Raw genomic sequence first — 21,185 nt, forward strand, 5'->3', positions numbered from 1 at the left:
TTATGTTGTTGATGTTACTTGTTGTAGAATATCAGAATGGCTGGAAGGAACGATGCTGCGATTGCTGCTGCACTAGAGACTGTAGCACAAGCTATTGGACATCAGCCCAATGCTGGTGTGACTGCTGAGACTAGGATGTTGGAGACTTTCATGAGGAATCACCCTCCAACTTTCAAAGGAAGATATGACCCCGATGGAGCCCAGACGTGGCTTAAGGAGATAGAGAGGATTTTCCGTGTGATGCAGTGCACCGAGGTCCAGAAGGTACGATTTGGTACTCATCAGCTAGCTGAGGAAGCTGATGACTGGTGGGTTAGTCTTTTACCTACCCTTGAGCAAGAAGGAGCTTTTGTGGCTTGGGCTGTGTTCAGGAGAGAGTTCCTGAGAAGATACTTTTTGAAAGATGTTCGCGGGAAGAAGGAAATCGAATTCCTTGAGCTGAAGCAAGGAAACATGTATGTGACTGAGTATGCTGCCAAGTTCGTGGAGTTGGCAAAGTTCTACCCCCACTATGCTGCTGAGACTTCTGAGTTCTCGAAATGCATCAAGTTCGAGAATGGTTTGAGGCCCGACATTAAAAGGGTGATCGGGTACCAACAACTCCGAGTTTTCCCTAATTTAGTGAATAGCTGCAGAATCTACGAGGAGGATACTAAGGCTCATTACAAGGTTGTGAATGAGTGGAAGACCAAGGGCCAACAGAGTCGCCCTAAGCCTTAAAGTGCCCCTGCTGATAAGGGAAAACAAAGAATGGTCGATGATAGGCGGCCAAAGAAGAAGGATGCTCCTGCGAATATTGTTTGTTTCAACTGTGGCGGGAAGGGCCACAAGAGTAATGTTTGTCCTGAAGAGATCAAGAAATGTGTCCGGTGTGGCAAGAAGGGTCATATTGTAGCTGATTGCAAGCGTAATGATATTGTGTGCTTCAACTGTAATGAAGAGGGTCACATTGGTTCCCAATGCAAGCAGCCTAAGAGGGCGCCTACTACGGGTCGAGTTTTCGCTCTGGCTGGTACTCAGACAGAGAATGAGGATCGTTTGATCAGAGGTACTTGCTATATTAATAATACTCCTTTAGTTGCTATTATTGATACTGGTGCTACGCATTGCTTTATTGCTTTCGATTGTGTTTCTGCTTTGGGTCTTGATTTGTCTGATATGAATGGAGAGATGGTTGTCGAAACTCCAGCTAAGGGTTCGGTGACTACTTCTCTCGTATGTTTGCGTTGTCCGTTGTCTACGTTTGGTCGTGATTTTGAAATGGATTTAGTTTGTCTACCTTTGAGCGGTATGGATGTGATTCTGGGTATGAATTGGTTAGAGTACAACCATGTTCATATCAATTGTTTTAGCAAGTCAGTGTATTTCTCTTCCGCTGAAGAGGAAAGTGGTGCAGAATTCTTATCTACTAAGCAGCTGAAGCAAATGGAACGCGATGGTATTTTGATGTTTTCGTTAATGGCTTCTTTGTCTATTGAGAATCAAGCAATGATAGATAATCTACAAGTGGTATGCGACTTTCCTGAAGTTTTCCCAGATGAAATTCCTGATGTGCCTCCAGAGAGGGAAGTTGAGTTTTCTATTGATCTTGTTCCTGGAACGAAGCCGGTGTCGATGGCACCTTATCGTATGTCTGCTTCCGAGTTAGCTGAGTTGAAGAAACAGCTAGAAGATTTGCTTGAAAAGAAATTTGTTAGACCAAGTGTTTCACCTTGGGGAGCGCCAGTTTTTCTAGTGAAGAAGAAAGATGGTAGCATGAGATTGTGTATTGACTATCGTCAGTTGAACAAGGTAACTATCAAGAATAGGTATCCACTTCCGAGAATTAATGATTTGATGGATCAGTTAGTGGGTGCAAAAGTTTTCAGCAAGATTGATTTGAGATCAGGGTATCACCAGATTAAAGTGAAAGATGAAGATATGCAGAAGACAGCTTTCAGAACGCGTTATGGTCACTATGAATATAAAGTTATGCCTTTCGGTGTGACCAATGCACCTGGAGTTTTTATGGAGTATATGAATTGCATCTTCCATGCCTTTTTGGATTGGTTCGTTGTTGTGTTTATCGATGATATTTTGATTTACTCCAAGACTGAAGAAGAACATGCTGAGCATCTGAAGATTGTCTTGCAAGTGTTGAAAGAGAAGAAACTTTATGCTAAATTGTCTAAGTGTGAATTCTGGTTGAAGGAAGTAAGTTTTCTTGACCATGTTATTTCTGGTGATGGTATTGCAGTGGATCCGTCTAAAGTTGAAGCGGTATCGCAATGGGAGACTCCTAAGTCAGTCATAGAGATTAGAAGCTTGTTGGGTTTGGCTGGTTACTACAGAAGGTTTATTGAAGGATTTTCCAAGTTAGCACTTCCGCTAACGCAGTTGACTTGTAAAGGTAAAACTTTTGTGTGGGATGTTCATTGTGAGAACAGTTTCAGTGAATTGAAGAAACGTCTGACGACTGCTCCAATTTTGATTTTGCCGAAGTCCGACGAGCTTTTTGTGGTGTATTGTTATGCGTCCAAGTTGGGTTTGGGTGGTGTACTTATGCAAGATGGTAAAGTGGTAGCCTATGCTTTGAGACATTTGAGAATTCATGAGAAGAATTACCCAACGCATGATTTAGAGTTGGCGGTTGTGGTCTTTGTATTGAAGATATAGAGACATTACCTGTATGGTTCGAGGTGTTTAGCGACCACAAGAGTTTGAAGTATTTGTTTGATCAACAGGAATTAAATATGAGGCAGCGTAGATGGCTAGAGTTGCTGAAAGATTATGACTTTGGTTTGAATTATCATCCAGGTAGAGCTAATGTTGCTGCAGATGCTTTTGATGGTCAGAGAGTTCGAGTTACTTGAACAATTCAGAGATTTGAGTTTGGTTTGTGAATGGTCACCTCAGAAAGTGAAACTGGGAATGCTGAAGATTGATAGTGAATTTCTGAAAAGTATTAAAGAGGCACAAAAAGTTGATGTCAAGTTTGTAGACTTGTTGGTTGCTAGTAATCAAACTGAAGACGGTGACGTTAAAGTCGACGATCATGGTGTGTTGAGATTCCGAGGTCGGATTTGCATTCCTGACGATGCAGAGATGAAGAAAATGATTCTTGAGGAGAGTCATAGAAGTAGCTTGAGTATTCATACGGGAGCTACAAAGATGTATCACGATTTAAAGAAGATTTTCTGGTGGTCTGGTTTGAAACGAGATGTGGCACAGTTTGTGTATTCCTGCTTAGTTTGTCAGAAGTCGAAGATTGAGCATCAAAAACCTGCTGGTATGATGGTATCTTTAGATGTGCCAGAATGGAAATGGGATAGTATATCCATGGATTTTGTGACGAGTTTGCCGAATACTTCTAAAGGGAATGACGCAATTTGGGTAATCGTTGATAGATTGACGAAGTCGGCTCATTTTCTACCGATTAATATTAGTTTTCCTGTTGCCAAGTTGGCATAGATTTATATCAAGGAGATTGTGAGATTTCATGGTGTTCCTTCGAGCATTGTATCAGATAGAGATTCGAGATTTACTTCTAGATTTTGGAAAAGTTTGCAAGAGGCTTTGGGTTCGAAGTTGAGATTGAGTTCGGCGTATCATCCGCAGACAGATGGTCAGTCGGAAAGGACAATTCAGTCGCTAGAGGATTTGTTGAGAGTTTGTGTTCTTGAGCAAGGAGGAACTTGGGATAGTCATCTTCCGTTAATCGAGTTCAAATATAATAATAGTTATCATTCAAGTATTGGAATGGCACCTTTTGAGGCTTTGTATGGTAGGAGATGCAGAACTCCGTTTTGTTGGTTCGAGTCAGGTGAAAGAGTGGTCTTAGGACCCGAGATTGTTCAGCAAACTACTGAGAAAGTTAAGATAATTCAAGAGAAAATGAAGGCGTCGCAGAGTCGACAAAAGAGTTATCATGATAAGCGTAGGAAAGATCTGGAGTTTCAGGAAGGAGACCATGTGTTTTTGAGAGTCACTCCTATGACTGGTGTTGGACGTGCCTTGAAGTCAAAGAAGTTGACTCCGAGATTTATTGGTCCGTATCAGATATCGGAAAGAGTTGGAACGGTGGCGTATCGAGTGGGATTACCACCGCATCTTTCGAATTTGCACGATGTTTTCCATGTGTCGCAACTTCGGAAGTATGTTCCGGATCCATCCCATGTGATCGAAAGTGATGATGTGCAAGTCAGAGACAACCTTACGGTAGAGACTTTACCGGTGGGGATTGATGATCGTAAAGTGAAGACGTTGAGAGGCAAGGAGATATCCCTTTTTAGAGTCGTTTGGGCTGGAGCGACTGGTGAAAGCTTAACGTGGGAGCTTGAGAGTAAGATGCTGGAGTCTTATCCAGAGTTGTTTGCTTGAGGTAAATTTTCGAGGACGAAAATCTTTTAAGTGGGGGAGAGTTGTAACGCCCACTTTCGTTTAATTAATTATTTAATCGAGTTTATGCAATTATATTATATTTTTATAATATATATGTGAGTTTTGTTGAATTAAGATGATTTAAGTTGATTTGGATAATTTGATGTGTTTTGATAAGATTATGAGACTTATTTTTTTGTTAAATTAAATAAGATTTGATAAGAAAATAAAAATATTTAGTTGAGGGCTATTTTGAGATTTTAGAGAGTTTTGGGGGAGAAAGTGAGATAAGATAAGATATTAGGAAGAGGTATATAAGAGTTAGACCTAGTTTTAGAAAAACATTGTTGTACGTACGTTTTTGAGAAAAGGGAGAAAAAGCCAAGAGAAGAGAGAACCAAGAGAAGGGCTGCGATATTCTTCATACAAGGTAAGGGTGAGACTAATAATTCAGTAATGTTAATTGTTGTAATTCTGATGATTAATTGACAAAGCTAGGATCGATTCAGAAAAGTTTTGGAATTAGGTCAGAACCCTAAAAATTGATGATCAAACGGTAAAATTGTGTTAGATTGATGTAGAAACCGTCCTATAACCTTAGAATATGTTTAGGATGAATTCTGAGATTGAGACTAAGCTTAGAACTCTGTTAGATGATGATTTTCGTGTAGAAAGTGCATTCTGTCCGAGCCAAGATTCATCGCTCGCCATAGCGAGCTATGATCCTCGTCTCGCGAGTGATGAAGTTCATTGCTCGCCACACGAGCCCTTTCCGTTCGCCTCGCGAGTTGCGAGTCGTGACTCGCCACGACGAGCAACCCTACTCGCCATAGCAAGCTTGACCAGAGTGCTTGATATTTTCTGAGTTTTTGACTTCTGAGTTGAACCTTAGATGCCTTTGAGTACCTTCAGGTGCCTACTATTAATTAGAGAATGATCTGGAATGAGATTGAACCTGGAACAACCTTAGTTGGGAAGCTAGCTTGTACTTGCCATGGCGAGCAGATGCTCTCGCCTCGCGAGCACTTCCAGAATTGAGTGTTTTAGTGGATTATGAGACCTGAGTTGTTTGGATTGGTTAGAAACGAACTTTAGGTACATAGTGTGACCTATTAAAGATAATGATTATGAACTGTGAAGCTTTATGAATTGTTATATGATTATGAAGTGAATTATGGATTGAATTATACTTACTTGAATTGTTGTTGAGTGATCAAGAAACTATTGAGAATGATTTGTTATTTAACTTGATGTGATTTGATTATGCTGCAATTGTTATTTAACTAAGTTGCATGATTATGAATAAGTTGATGATGAACTCCAAATTATTGGAAGTATAAGTGATAAGTTGATTAAGGTGTTTTGTTGTTAAAGTCCATGCATTAGCATTCATTGAGCTTTGTCCTCACCATGATTAGGAGCTTTGTCCTCCGCACGTTTAGGAGCTTTGTCCTCCGCACGATGAAAGTATATTAATACTTATGATGACGATTGGTACCACATGCATATAAGAGTCTAAGTTGCATTGTTGCATTGTCGAGTCTAAAGTTGTTTATGCTATTGACGAAGATTGAAGTTGTGATTATGTGATAAATGTTTATCAAAGATGCTATGTTGATTAAAGCTGATTAAGATGTTGATTATGATTTGAAATTACATTGATTAATGTTATTGTGTTATGAAATCTCACCCCTTCTGCTTGAAAATGTTGCTCTTCGTATGAGTAACTTGCAGGTGATCGTGCTTAGTGTGCAGTTGCTGTTTGTGAGTGGCCTTACCTCACTGTGTCGTCTAGGTCGCTCTGATACGTAACGGGATGGGGTGTTTGATATGCATGCTTCATTCTCTTACGTGACTATTATGTTATTTTTATAATGTTATGGAATAACTGTTGAAATATTTTGATGGGACCTACATGCCAAAACCTTTTATGGATTATGAAATAATTTCCGCTGCAATGTCTAAGTTATTTGGTTAAATTGTTATTTAACTGGTTTGGATTATGTTAAATGTGATATCCCGTTTCTTTATGCTGTTTACTCTGATAATTGTTTAAGAAATTTTCATATTGGGAAAACGGGGTGTTACAGATATGCTAATATTTGTTCAAGTGTACAGGACTATAGACAAAATTTGACATCTTAAAAAGATCTTGGAAGAACAATAAAGAGCAAAGGAATCAACAAAAAGGAAAGATTAAAGCGTCTGAAGAAAACTGCTCCTGAAGATATAGTGCTCCTGAAGACAAAGTGCTCCTGAAGTGATGATGTCATCAGAAGCAAGTTCATCAGAATCTGAGAATCACCAGAAGCTGTAGTTCATCATGAGATGCAGCTTAAAGCTTCAAAAGCTATTTATCGGATTCAAACTCGTCTAAAGATTGCAGAAGACTGGAAAAGTGAAGCAACGACTATTTTGAAAGGATTTGAAGGCATTGGATGCTTATTCTTTAAAGAGCGTTGACAAAGTACGTTTGTACGAAGTGTACAACCACTACCTTCACTACTATGTTTTTGTCTCTGCTACAAGACAAGAAAAACAACTCTGCCTGCAACAATGTTCCTTCACAATGGGAACACATTTGAAATGGATCCTTCATAGGACAATAACCATATCAGGCAAATGATCATTGGTGATTGATCATAAGTTTCAAACGACTCTATTTTGAATGTGCTGGCAATTCAAAGTCTCTTTTCACACCTCTATATAAAGGAGTGAAGACTCAGAGTTAAAGAGAACAATACCAAGAATTAACAGTGCCAAAAACTTTCTTGAAATTGTTCTGCATTCAAAGTTCACTTAGAAAGCTCATATCTTAGAAATTCTAGGGTCTTTAGAGTATGTATCTCATTTGTATTGTAAACACCAATGATTGTATATCAAGTGTTCAACATCAAACATTTTTCTTGTAATTCTGTTTGAATTGAGAAGTCTCTTGCAGTTGTGCTTGAGTAATAGAAGTCTCTTGATTGTGTTCAGGAGCATAGGAAGTCTCTTGCAGTTGTGCTTGAGCATTTGAAGTCTCTTACTAAGTTTAGTAGTGAGCAATTGTAATCAGATATTACTTTTTAGTGAACTCTCCTTGGAAGTACAAGGGGGACATGACTGACTTCCGGTTTGTGGAAAGAATCTGTATTAATTGTGTTGTGTCTTTCTTCCTTCTCTCTCTCTCTTTTTCTATCCGCTGCAATTAGTTCTGAACATCACTTCAGAAGTAGAACTCTATCTGCTTCTAATCAGTGTTTTCAGTTAAGAGAGAAAGAAAACACAATTCAACCTTCCCCTTCTTGTGTTTTTTCTCACCTTCAAAGTTTTCAAATATCAGTATATCAAATTTAGTTTTATTATCAATTTATAGTTTTTAGAAGGTACTATGCTATCTGATTCTGTTGTTGTTGCTTCCTCCGAAATTGACCATATGACAAAATTGTGGCATATGAGTCAGAGGGGGATGAAAATTTTGGATAAAGGTGATCTTCTTTGTGGGCACAAGATAAAGGATTTTAGGTTCTCTGAACATTGTGATTTTGAGAAACTTTATCGCAACAAGTTTCCTAAAGCAATTCAATGAACGAAGAGCACACTAGATTACATCCACACTAATTATTGGGGGCCTTCACGTGTGGAGTCTTTGGGGGTCACATGTACTTTATGTCGTTGATTAATGATTATTCAAGGATGATATGGATATTCATAATGAAGCATAAGAGTGATGCTTTCAAGAACTTCAAGTAGTGGAAGACATTAATGGAGAATCAAACTGGAAGAAGGTTAAGATGCTACGAAATGATAATGGTTTTGAATTATGTTGGTCTAAGTTTAATGAGTTTTGCAAGACTGAGGGGATTGTCAAACATCATACAATTAGGAATACACCTCAACAGAATGGTGTAACAAAACGTGTGAATCAAACACTTCTGAAGAGAGCTCGGTGCATGCTCTCGAATACTTGGTTAACAAAAACGTTTTGGGCGGAAGCAATTAACATATCATGCTATCTGATAATTCATTGACCTCACACACGTGTGTGTGTGTGTATATATATATATATATATATATATATATATATATATGAAAACTCCTTATGATTTGTGGTCTAGGAAATATGCTAATTACTCTAATTTGAGGGTTTCACGGTCTACTATCATGTCAATGAGGGGAAATTGGAGCCAAGAACGAAAAAGGGAGTATTTGTATGGGATGGTGTGAAAGGATATAGGATCTGGTCCCCATCTGAGAGGAGAGTTATTGTAAGTAGAAATGTTGTCTTTGATGAAAATTCCATGTGTCCATCCAACTGTGAAGTTCCTTTCGGAAGAATATGATGTTGAGAAGAAGGTGGAGTTGAGAGAAAATGAGGCTACTTGTGAAGCAGAGTAGGGATTACCTCAGTCAAATTCAGAGGCAGAAGCATCGGCTGTTCCATTATCACCAAGGGAACATCACAATATAGCTTTTAATCGTCCTAAAAGATCTAACTTCTGTGGTACCTCCTACGAGGTATGGCTATGAGGACATGGTTGCATATGCTTTATGTAACAGCCCAATTTTTAACTAGATTTATTTTCAATACTTTTATTATGTGTTTATGTATGATTATTTGTGCTTGTGTGTATTTAACTGTCATTGGGTGCATTTACATGGATTACCGTATTAGAAGGGTATTTTGGTCATTTAGCGGGTAAGGGTAAAATGGTAATTTTGGTTAGAATTATTTTAATATTTAGTGAGAACCCTTATTTTACTAAGTTACTAGTGTAGTGATTAGTTTTTACCGTTAATGACTGTTGGTTATATTTTACCGTTGTTAGTAATTACCGTTGAGTGTATAGAAACTTTTTAGAATTATTTTAGAATGGGTTAGGCCCATTAGAATTTAGAATTGAGTCCATTAAGGGAGATAACATTAGGGTTGTCATAGAAACTATCTTTCATTCACTTCACTAAAATTTTCCTAGAGAGAGAGGTAGAGAGAGAAAGAGGTGAAGAGAAGAACAATGGTTTTGAAGAGAATAGCTTGAGGAATCAATTGGGATAAGATTAGGAGCTGAATTGAAGCAAGAGTTTGGGTTAATCTTCTTCTAAGGTAAGGGGGTTAGTTATTATCATAATCATGTACAATTTTTGCATTTTCTCATGTTGTATGAAAATGGGTTGATGAACAATTGTTGCTAAATTCGTGCTCTTGTTGTGATGCTATTTTCTTGTGCATGAATTGATGATTATGGTATGTTTGTGGGTGAAATTACATGTTTCAAAGTATGTATAAATGTTAAGTTATGAAATTATACTTAATTGATGAAATTTGATATGTTTTGATTGAAATGAGATGTAAATCATATGTAATTGATGTTGTTGTTGCTAAGATATGTTGTTGATTATGATTTATGGCTTGGGTGTTTATATACCATTATTGTTGATGAGAAATAAGATGTTGTTGGTGGTTTTGTGAAATTGATGAAGTTGAGTTAAGTGTTCATGTGAAGGACCAAATTAAACTTTGATATTTATGGTTGTTGACTAAAATTTTGTTATTGTTGGATGAATTGAACCTAGGAGAATTTCTGTTTTCATGTTGTGGTTATGTTAGTTGAGTTGTTTGGGAGAAAACGGGTTTTTCGTGTGAAATGTCGATGTTTAAGCGTTTTTGCCAATAAGTGATTACGTGAGGTTTTGGAAAATGACTTTTGGGATGGTTGAAACATGAAATTTTTGTAGATTATGATAGTGCCAAGTGTTAGGAGCATGTAGGAAAAAACGACATCGAAAACGGATTAACAGTTTGATTTTTATGCGCGAAAACGTAGAAGTTGAATTTTGCATAGTCTGCTACTGTCAAAATCATGAAGCGATCTTACAAATCGTGAGGTGATTTTGACAGAAACAACAAATTTTCTGCATAGCCTGATGTTGTCGAATCATGAAGCGATTTCGCAAATCATTAGGCGATTTTGACAGCAACATCAAATTTTTCTACTCAGTCTGATGCTGTCAAAATCATGAAGCGATCTTACGAATCATGAAGCGATTTTGGCAGCCTAGAAACCTTAAAAATGCAATTTTCTTTGATCCAATTACTTCCAAACTTCTTCCTAAGTGTAGGCACTTTATCCTAATCATCTAGGGATGTTTTTATGGAAGAAATAGCTTTGTATTAAGGGCTTAGTGAGCCCTTGTGTTTTCTTGACTTTAATGAAACATTAATGATATGATCTTTGCAAAACTTGAATTTAAGTGAGTTGGCCTATGAAATGTTGATGTATACACTACTGCACTCATATGTGACTTGTGTATCTACATGGTTGAGGTCCTAGAGTTTATTTATTTGGTTTTCGTTCATTTGTTCTAATCATGTAAAAGGTGATATTTCGGGTGGGAATGTGAAAAGTTGTGAAATGGGGTTTTTCATACGAACTTAAGTTGTTCTTGGATTAATGTTTAATGGTCCGAGGCAACTTAAATTCATGAATACATGATTGGTTAAGGTTGTTTGAGAACTCTCAACTTGTCTATGTTGTTTTGTCTTGGGAATTATCAATGTTGGCCGTTTGCCACTTGACATGGTCTTTGGTCGGAAATGTTTCTTGAACTAATTGTCTTACGAATTGTGGTGACTATTCTTATATGGCTAAGTGAAGTTGTATGAATGAGTGATTGTATTGGATATGATGTTTATCATGAGATGTTGTATGTTATCTTACTTAGAATGTAAGGAATGCTTGAATGGTGAAACTATATGTGATAGTTGATTATGAATGGTTATATGTTGGATATGATATTTGTCATGAGATGTTGTATGTTATCTTACTTGGAATATGAAAATTGTTTGGAATGGTGAAACTATATGATATAGTTAATGTTGAATGACATTGTTGATTATTGATAATCATGTTGATGTGATGATGATGAATACTATGATTTATTTGTGTATGAGCATGTTTTCTTGATAATGCAAATGTTGTGGAGATAATCAATATAATTGGGTGTTGTCCTATATATTGAGGTTGAAATTGTGGATTGTGGTCGCATTATCGAGTCCGTATACATGTCCATGCATCATAGTCGTGTTGAGATTTTATATGATGTTTTATTCATATTTGGGCTTCGGCCTGGTAGAGATCTTTTGAGATCTAGTTTTAGGGCTTCGGCCTGGCAGAGATCTTTTGAGGTCTGGATACGATCTTTTATTCGTTATAGGGCTTCGGCCTGGCAGAGATCTTTTGAGATCTAGATATGGGTGACGACCTTTTGGAGATTTGGTACCACATGCATTTATGTGTCAATAAGTGCATATCATGACATGAGTCATATTTGAAAATGTGATTGGTGATTGGTGATTATGTGTGAATAATTGTAAATTGATGTTTGACACATGTGATTGATGATTGTCCATGAAATGTGATTAATGAATGTTCATGGAATATTATTGGTGATTGTTCATGAAATATGATTAATGATTGTTCATGGCTTATGATTGATAATTGTTCATATGACTGATGAATATTGATGTGAGATATCGGGGTGTGATGTAAGTATTATTGTGGGAATATTATTATTGATCAAGTGTATGATGTTTAAATTGAAATATTCATATTAACTGTTATTTGGATTATGATAATGTCATACTTACCCCTAGTGGTTTTAACCGCCTACTTGCCTGTATGGGTGAGTAGACGTTGTGCAGGTTTAGTTGCTTGGTGAGTTCTTGTGCTTGGTGGATATCTGGAGCTTTCTCCGATATCGGTGTTTAGAATTAGTCGGCTCTGATCTAGGCTTCATTGTGTCGGTCTAGATTAGGTTATCTTTGGTTTTGTTATGTTTGGAGATGACCCGTTTGTTGGGATTTTTGAGATGCATCTATGTTGATGTAATTTATTTATTCATAACATGTATATTTGAATTTACTCTGGTTTATATTCCGCTGCGACTGTTGAGGTTTATATACATGTTTATTGGTTTTTGAATTTTGAATGTGGCGTAGCCTCTATTTCTTGAATAAATGTATTATTCGCATGTTTAATTGCTTTAATAGAAGTAGGGCGTTACACTTTACAAGTTGCAAAGGAAGTGGATCCTCATGAGCCATCCACCTACAAGGAAGTTGTTACTGGTACTGAATTTGTCCAATGGCTTGCTGCCATGGGAGATGAGATGAAGTTACTCGAGAATAATCAAACTTGGGAGTTAGCTAGAAGACTCTCGGGGAGAAAGGTAGTGACTTGTAAATGGTTGTTCAAGAAGAAGGAAGGGTTGTCATCAACTGAGGGGATCAAGTATAAAGTTCGGTTAGTTGCTAAAGGTTTCAGTCAGAAAAAGGGAATTCTCTATATTGAGATATTCTCACCAATAGTCAGACACATTTCCATAGGGGGCTACTTGTTTTAGTGGCACATCAGGACTTGGAGCTCGAACAACTAGATGTGAAAACTACTTTCTTACATGGAGAGTTTGAAGATGAGATATACATGGCTCGGCAATGTGGTTTTTAGGAACCTGCAAAAGAGGATTATGTTTGCAAGTTTAAGAAGTCCTTATAATGATTGAAACAGTCTCCAAGGCAGAGGTATAAGCGGTTCGATAGCTAAATGATCAAGAATGGCTATCCGATGAGTCTATATGACGGTTGTGTCTACTACAACAACCTCAAAAATGGTTCCTTCATCAATTTGTTGTTGTACGTAGATGACATCTTCCTAGCTGCAGATAAAAGTCTGATATTCAAAAGCTTAAGGAGCTACTCAGTACATAATTTGAATGAAGGATTTGGATGCTACTAAGAAAATTCAAGGAATGGATATCTACAGGGATATAAGACCGAAGAAGCTTTTAGTATTCATGTGTGGCTGAGTTATTGATAGAAGGAACCCCTACCGCTAGACCATATAAAGAATCATGGCATATTTTAGACATATATAATATATAACCAATTGTTTGTGACATAGTATATGATATTTATTCATATAAAGAAACAGAAAAGGTAATAATCATCTGTGGCTATAGCCACACATATCTCCATGGTGGATTCGACCCTGCCTGGGAGACCCTAATAAGGAATACTGGCAACCATGAAGAGAATTTATTCGTATAAGAATTGTATGATATTTATTCGTATAAGAATTGTATGATATTAACACGATGAACAATATAAAAATTAAATAAATATCAACAATAGTCTACTTTAAGTTTGAGGTATATTGATCAAACTATTGTGGGGGAAAATCTTGTTCCTATAAAATGTATTGCATATATTGAAACGAGTTGGCGGTGAATCAAAGTGGGTAGAATTTCTTAGCTAGCTGATTGTAAGGGTAGAAGTCGTATGATAATTTTGTTCATGGTTATGATGGATAAAAATAAAAATATACTAAAACAATCTCTTTCATTTCTTTTGGGTTGGCTTTTTCTTTATAAAAATGCCCTCAATTTTGAATAAAAATAACATATGTAATAAATAGATAAGAATAAATTTAAATGTTAAAAAAAATATAACAAACACGATATGAATATATATGTCTGAAAGCAACAATATTGTTGGTGCCATTAGAAAAAAAATATTAGATTATATTTTTGTTACATTATTGGTTTCATTAAAATAAATAATCATGATTAGTTTGGTTTGTTATAACTTAAAAGCAACAATATTTATATTTTTCGTTTTAATTCAAATCAAAATTTCACACGTGAGTGCCCGTCTTTTCGCTAGTTGTTAATAATGGAATCGTTTAGTAGTCTATAAGATTTTCAATGGGCACTAGGCTATTCGTTTCCGGTTGAATCAATCAAAATTGAGAAATGTGAAACATATTGGTTCGGTTGGTCGATTCATTGAAATTGAAAACTGGAAATCGAGAAGCGAACCAATTTACGTCAGTTTCCTTTGATTTTTTTAACAACAAAATTTATTTATAACCAAGTCCCTGTACAAGACGAACTGAGACCGACAAGACAAAAATTATAAAGCAAAAGGCGTTATATATAGACGGAACACCCAAAATAAGAATACATACACTGTATTTCTTAAACACCAATAGAAATCAAACCTCCAAGACCAATCTAATCCCTTAGATTTGATTTGGTTTTTTAACTCAAAAATCGGATAATATTTAGTTTGATTTTGTTTTTCAGTTTAATCGATATTTTTTTTTTTTTTGAAGAAAAGTTTAATCGATGTTGTATGAACTTGTTGTGCTCCTAATGCTAGCTACATCTAATTTTATGTTTTCTCTCGGCTCATTTTGTGATAATCTAGCCATAATTACCTTCCACCCGAATAATGGAATTTTGATTTTTTAAGGCAAATATATATATATATTTAGGAAAAAGATAGACATACCACTCTTTTTTGTACACCCCTCTATACACCCCCGACGTGGCTTTTACTTAAAAAAAAAAAAAAAAAACTTGTCTTTCTCTTTCTCACTTCAGCGCTCTCTCTCTCTCTCTCAAAGACCTCACTCTTTCTTCTTCGATAACCGCCGCCACCCTTCTACCTCGTCGTTGCCGATTGCGTCTCTCAAAGAGCTCTCTCTTTCTTCTCCGTTAAACCGCCGCCTCCTTCTGCCTCGTCGCTGCCGGAGTTTCCCCCTCTTTCTACCCTTTCTTCTGTGACGAGGATGACGGTGATCGTGTTTTGGCGCCGGCGTTGGAGGGTAGTAACGCAGATCTGAGTGTTAGGCGTCGGTGATAGGGTGGTTGTACGGATTTGAGCGTTTTGATGTCAGAATTGGGGCGGCGGCGTTGATCTGATCGTTTTGACGCTGGAAACGGTGAGGAAAACGTTGGGATGAGTGGTCATCAGAACTCGTCGCAAGTGTGCTGGTGTGGTGGTCAGTGGCCAATGGCGGAGAGAGAAGTGATACGGATGACAGAGAGAAGAAGATGGAAAGGACTTGTATGTGTATGTTACATAATTATCCCTCAATTTTTGTGGTTATACAAAATTGCCCCCAATCTAATGAATAAAAAATTCCACCTAAGAGGTGTAGAATGAGGGGTTGCCATGTGGGGTTGTATACCTATCACCACTCATATTTAATAGTATTAAAACGAATAATGATTGGTAAACATTCTTAATGTGTACACCCCTTTCTACCATTCTAGAAAACTTCAATTAATCAAATATATAGTTTGTGTGACCACATTTTTTCGGTTGTGTGACCACTATTTTTCCAGCATTTTTTTTTTTGTTTGGTTAAGGAATTTTTCCAGCATTTAGAAACTGAAAAATGTGGTCACGCAACTAAAATACACGTGACCACTATTTTTCTACTTAGTTAACCAAATAAATATTTGTCACGCAACTAAAAAAATGTGGTCACACATACCATTGGTTTGTAGGAAAAAGATAGGTAGACACCTTTTTTCATACACCTTTTATGTACACCCCATGTGTTAGGGGTATTTTAGTAATTTTATATTATATATCATCACTATTTTTCATCTCTTCTTTCAATGTTTTTGCCACGTGTCACAAATGTGTGTGGTGTACAAGGGTGTATGCCACCTAAGGTGGTTCATGTATAAGAACTCGGTTTGTATTGTTACTAATATATGTTTGGAGTAAGAATCAAATCCACCATCTTCATTCAAAATGGCCCGGTTCCCTGTAGATATTAATTATCATCAAAAGGTTAAATCTTATGAAAGTAAGATTGCTTGATTACCTCGGAGGTAGCTATATGACTGTTTGATAACTTTGTTCAGCTAGCGACCAGCAAAAGTTGAATCATAATGTATCTATGTGATAAAATAAAGCTATCATCAATACACCATGGATAGAAATGTTTGAAAAAGTGATAGGAATGAAATACAAACTATATCATAACTTTTAATTAATCTCATCATCACAAACTTCACAGCTGGATAGTCATATTGTTCAATCTCGTTCGTTATACCTTGCATGAGTGGCTGATCTTTCTTCTTTGCGTTCATCTGCGCCTTCGCCTCATCGTGCCTGCTTCTTGGTTGCTTTTAATGGGCGGTTCTGCTGTTTTTAGCAGATTTTTTGCTGATGTGTTTGGTCAGGTTTTGGCCTCAATCATCATCAGGAGCTTGCCGGGATGCTTGGTTATCAAGTTGCAAAACTTTTTGGTTTGGTAGTTTATCTCGTGGGAGCTGGTTTTTGGTGCTTTTGTGTTTGGGTGTGAGGTAGTTTCCTTTAAGAGGTCATAGACTTGGTTTAGTCTATTTTGTTTATTAGAAATGGGTTGTTGTATGTTACTTTTTTGATCTTTGTATTTTTTATTTTATCTTTTGTGTTGTACATTTGTGATCTCCAAATATATATAAGAAAAAAATGACTACCAAAATGATTGTCTCAAATTTACAGCAAAGTACATTCATGTGACGATTGGAGTGGACAAATATCGTGACCAACTCTATTAACTTTAGGAGATATACACGTGTATCTTAGAAAAGAGTGTATGATTTACTTTCTCCAATCCAGTCCGGCTTGAGTGTAACGAGGTAAGTCAGGCAATGTTGTAGATGTGATGAATGATCATCTGAGCACAACTTCGGAAAGGTATGTTTTTCCTGATAAAAATGCAAAGAATAGAATATGTTTTTCTTTCGTTAATTGAGGACAAACAACAATTTAAGTTTGGGGTTGTGATGACATGTCATCTTACGTTATTCTTAGCATGTTTTTCAATCATTTTCAGTAGGTTTTACCAAAAAAATAGAGGAGTCTTAGAGCAATTGTCTATGATTTTGGGACATTTGTATTGTTTTCTATATTTCAGTCTGTAATTATATTCTTTCCGGAACATAGAAATTTTAGGATGTTCTTGATGTAATTCACAAAGAAATCATGCAAATCGGCAATGCAAGACATCTGAAGATTTATGTGGTCCTTGGAAATAAGAAGAATGAAGATTCAAAAGCCCTCAGAAGACTTTACAGAGGGAGAAATTATGTTCCCAAGTTCCAAGACATCTTACATTGAAGCAAACAACTAAACAGGCGAAGAAAATAGGCATTTTCAGCACATAACACATTCAGAAGCGCCCAGGCGCACATAACAAGGCACCCAGGCACCCCAAAAGACTATAGAAAGCGCCCAGGAACATGAAGGGGGGCGCCTGGAGATTCCAGAAACATACGTCTGGCGCATGACTTACTCTCCCAGTGGCTGGTTGCTTGCGGAAAAAGTTGCAATTTTATGACTATTTCACCCCTAAAGTTCGTGATTTTGGCCCAAGTTCAAGTGGAAACGTTTCCTATATATACCGCCTTCCTCATTCATAATTTCTTGTTTCGAGCTGGAGCAGTTCAATAGGAAGGTAACCAGAGGAGCTTCAGAAGGAGTAACTCTATCTTCTCTTTGATTTTCTGGGGTATGTTGTTATCTTTATTAATTACTTAGGAGGTGACATTATTAATATTGAGTAAAATTATGTCGAATCTAGGATGTAACTAGTTGTAAATTAAGGAAATAAGTCTCCTTGACGGAAATAAATCGAACCTAGTAGAATCATTCTCCTCGACCCTTGGGAAGGTAGACAGTAATAGGGCTGCCCGTTTGTGGAACTATCGAGAGGAAGAGTGTGCTATGAGATACCTAAGATTCATATATGGGAGAGCCCTTTATGAACACTAGCCTTCATTACCTTTGAAAATTTAGAAAATCCAATTTAAGTTTATGTTTGAATTACCTTTGAGGGGGTGAGACCCCACACTTAAGGATCACCTTGTGACCAGTAGGTACAACTCAAAATTGGAGGGATAGCCCGAACTCAAAAGAGAGAGTAAGACCTCGCACGTAAGGATCAATGTGCGATCAACATGTGCAACTTGACGAACAGATTAGGTTAGAACGTCCCAACGACCTCATCACTTAGATAGTCTACTTAAGATAACTAAATGCGACATGAATGTTATTTAATTCCAACAAATAAATGGGGTGATTTAAAGAGTCCTAACCGCTGCTTATTTTTCTGCAACCAAAACAGGTAACTTGTTCGGTTGCAAACAGATAGAAATTAAAAATCTCTAACCCTTAACTCTTTTTATTCACTTTACTGTTTTAAAATAAGTAACGCGAGTTGTTTAGACGAAACGACAATACTTGTAGATATGATACTCTACTTACACTTTATTACTTGGTAAACGATTTGATACACTTGTCTAATTCGACCATCATATATATATATATATATATATATATATATATAAATGTTAATACTGGATTCTTCCACTGAGGGGGTCAAACCACTATTAATTAATTAATTTTTTTCAAACTTCATTATGTTTTGATCTCTCTAAATTTAGAAATTGATCAGAGAATATTAAATAGAGAGGATATGTGCTCTTATTTAAATGTCAACATTCCAATTCCAATGTTAGGAGCATTTTTTTTTCACTCAGTGAAATTGAGTGGACTTTATATTTTTATATTTTAAAAGAGAAATACTAGGAACTCATGCAGGTCTTATCGTTTTATGTAAAATTCTTTTAATGTGCAGTAACTATACGAATTTCATTGAATAAAAGAGTATTAAAAAGAGTGTTAGAGAGATGATGTTCATAACAATCTTCATTTTAACAATAAGTTACACTAAGTTATGTTCTATATGTTTTAAACCAATAAAAATATATTTCGATAAAAGTGTTTTATATAATTCTCATATAAACAAAAACTTCTGTCCTCGTGAGCTTAGCTTAGTTGGTATAGACAATGCGTAATATATGTAAGGTTCGAGATTCAGATCCCATCGACCACAAAAAAAAAAAAAAAATCAAAGACTTCTTTTCTTGACTCAGTATATGAACAAAGATTATTCTTTTTTAGATTAGAAGCGTGTTTCCTTTAGCAATAATGTAAACAAAGACTTGGAAAAAAATATAAACAAAGACTTAGAGTTGCACTATTTTACTTTTGACAGACATATAGACTTTAGAGACCAAGCAATCTAGTTTAGCTTAGTGATTAGCTATTATATACTGATGCTATCCTATCATATTCTATTGTTAAAAGCAAATCCCACTACCCTGTGTTTGTTAAAGGGTGCTTAAAAAAATAAGAAAACGCTAAACATTGCAAATTCAAAGTAAAATCACAATTATATTATGCTCCACAATCCCCGTGCACCGCAATAAACTAGACACATATTATTTACTTTCTATCTATGTATTAACTATTGTACTTGTTGCATTTTATTTTATTTTATTTCTATTTAGCATTTTAATTGTTGTTATTTATTTTCCAGCAATTAGAATGTATTTAGGTCCAATGTAAATATAAATGAGAAAAATGTACGTGTGTGTCCTTTTATTTCTTTACGGCCTTATATATATATATATATATATATATATATATATATATATATATCCAAAAATGCAAAAAAAATTAGATTAGGGATTTTGTGGTGATCCAACGTCACCACAAAAATCTACGCACTTTTATTTTTATTGCTCCGTTAGTTTAATTTTCATTTATTATTCCAAAAACAACAAAAACATTCAAATAATAAAAATCACAAAACTATTTTCATAATAAACCTTGATTCCAAAATCAAGTGATCCTTTTTTTATTTTATTTTTCTTAATCAAACTTTCAATCAATTTAATCATACCTTGAGTTCATTTTCTTTTAAATTAAAAAATACAAACCAAATCTTATTTGCCACTTCACTTTTCTCTTTAAAAAATTTTCAAAACTAATGAAAAACACAAAACCAATCAAACGTCAATTTCTACCCCGAACTACGAGGTTTTGATCTCTCATGGGTACGTACGCAAAGGACACTCGTCCTTCCAAACAATAAAAATTGTAGATAAATTAGGTCTCACTTTCTTTTTCTTTTAATCATCACTTTAATTTCCTTTTTAGCAAGCAAGTTTATAGCACATTAATTAAATAAAATCAAGAGGTTCCCGTAGAGTACTACAGACATAAAGGGTGTTAATACTTTCCATTTATGTAACTAACCCCCGAACCCTAAATCTTTTCAAAATGGGGTAGTTTGAACTTTTTTTTCCCCTTTTTCTTTAAAAATTAAATGTTCAGTCTGAAGTAGATAAAATAGTCACAAGGAAGGGGGGGTTTGAATTGTGACCCTTTAAAAATTATCCTGAAACTTAAAAGTGATTCTCAAGTATTTTACTTGGAATAGTTAAGTTAACTTTCTGACATCAGAACGTTCTGAAGTTCATACACAAAAGCAGTTTAATAAAGTAAATGTGTAAGTGTGTGTTGTGTATACTATAATTAAAGAGTAAAGAGAAGAAGGAAAGAACACACAGAGAATTATAGTGGTTCACCCAACGTGAGCTAGTCCACTCCTCACAATCTTGTGAGAGTTTCCACTATGGTGCTTGAGATAACCTATCAAGTCCTGCACCTTACAATCTTTGTTCACCTGAACAATTACAATTCTGTATTCTCTAAGCCTCAGTAGGCTTGCACCTTGTTGCTAAGTTAACTACTTAGACTTTTACAACCTTTGCTCAAACTAACACTTTAGTACCTCTAAATCTAGATGAGACTTTGTTACAATTTGTATGGAGGTTGAATGTTTGTGAATCAACAAAAGAGAAAGAAGAAGTTATCTTTAAGATAACAGAGAGTATTGATTTGCACTAAGTAAACGAAAGCCTTAGAGATTGATCAATTTCAGTTTGCAAAAGCTTCAAACAAAATCAAGTTGCTTTCTTGTATGCTTTGCAATGGTGCAAGTTTTGCTAAGGCCTTGATCTCTATTTATAGAGTCTTTGGGCTCATATAGCCGTTGTAGGGTGTCCAATGGTCTTATGCCATGTGTCCTGGGTCCCACAAACTTTAACTTGAAATTCTGGGCAAACATTCTGATCTCTGATGAACATCA

At 36.0% G+C, this 21,185-nt stretch overlaps 1 protein-coding gene across 3 annotated transcripts in view; it reads right to left on the reverse strand.

Moving 5' to 3' along the window:
* Nucleotides 1-16,587, reverse strand: part of LOC25479932 (uncharacterized) — a 44,221-nt gene extending 27,634 nt beyond the window's left edge. For 2 of the 3 annotated variants that reach the window (XM_039832434.1, XM_024774652.2), the window contains exons 1-2: nucleotides 16,254-16,586; nucleotides 16,023-16,095 (exon numbers count right to left, since the gene is read on the reverse strand). The gene's annotated coding sequence lies outside the window, so the exon portion shown is untranslated. Of the gene's footprint in view, nucleotides 1-16,022; nucleotides 16,096-16,253 lie in introns of all 3 variants that reach the window. The other variant, XM_039832435.1, reaches the window with a different exon arrangement.
* Nucleotides 16,588-21,185: the final 4,598 nt, after the last annotated feature.

The sequence above is a fragment of the Medicago truncatula genome, chromosome 3 (assembly GCF_003473485.1).
Source record: "Medicago truncatula cultivar Jemalong A17 chromosome 3, MtrunA17r5.0-ANR, whole genome shotgun sequence".
In the NCBI taxonomy this organism is placed as follows: Eukaryota; Viridiplantae; Streptophyta; class Magnoliopsida; order Fabales; family Fabaceae; genus Medicago; species Medicago truncatula.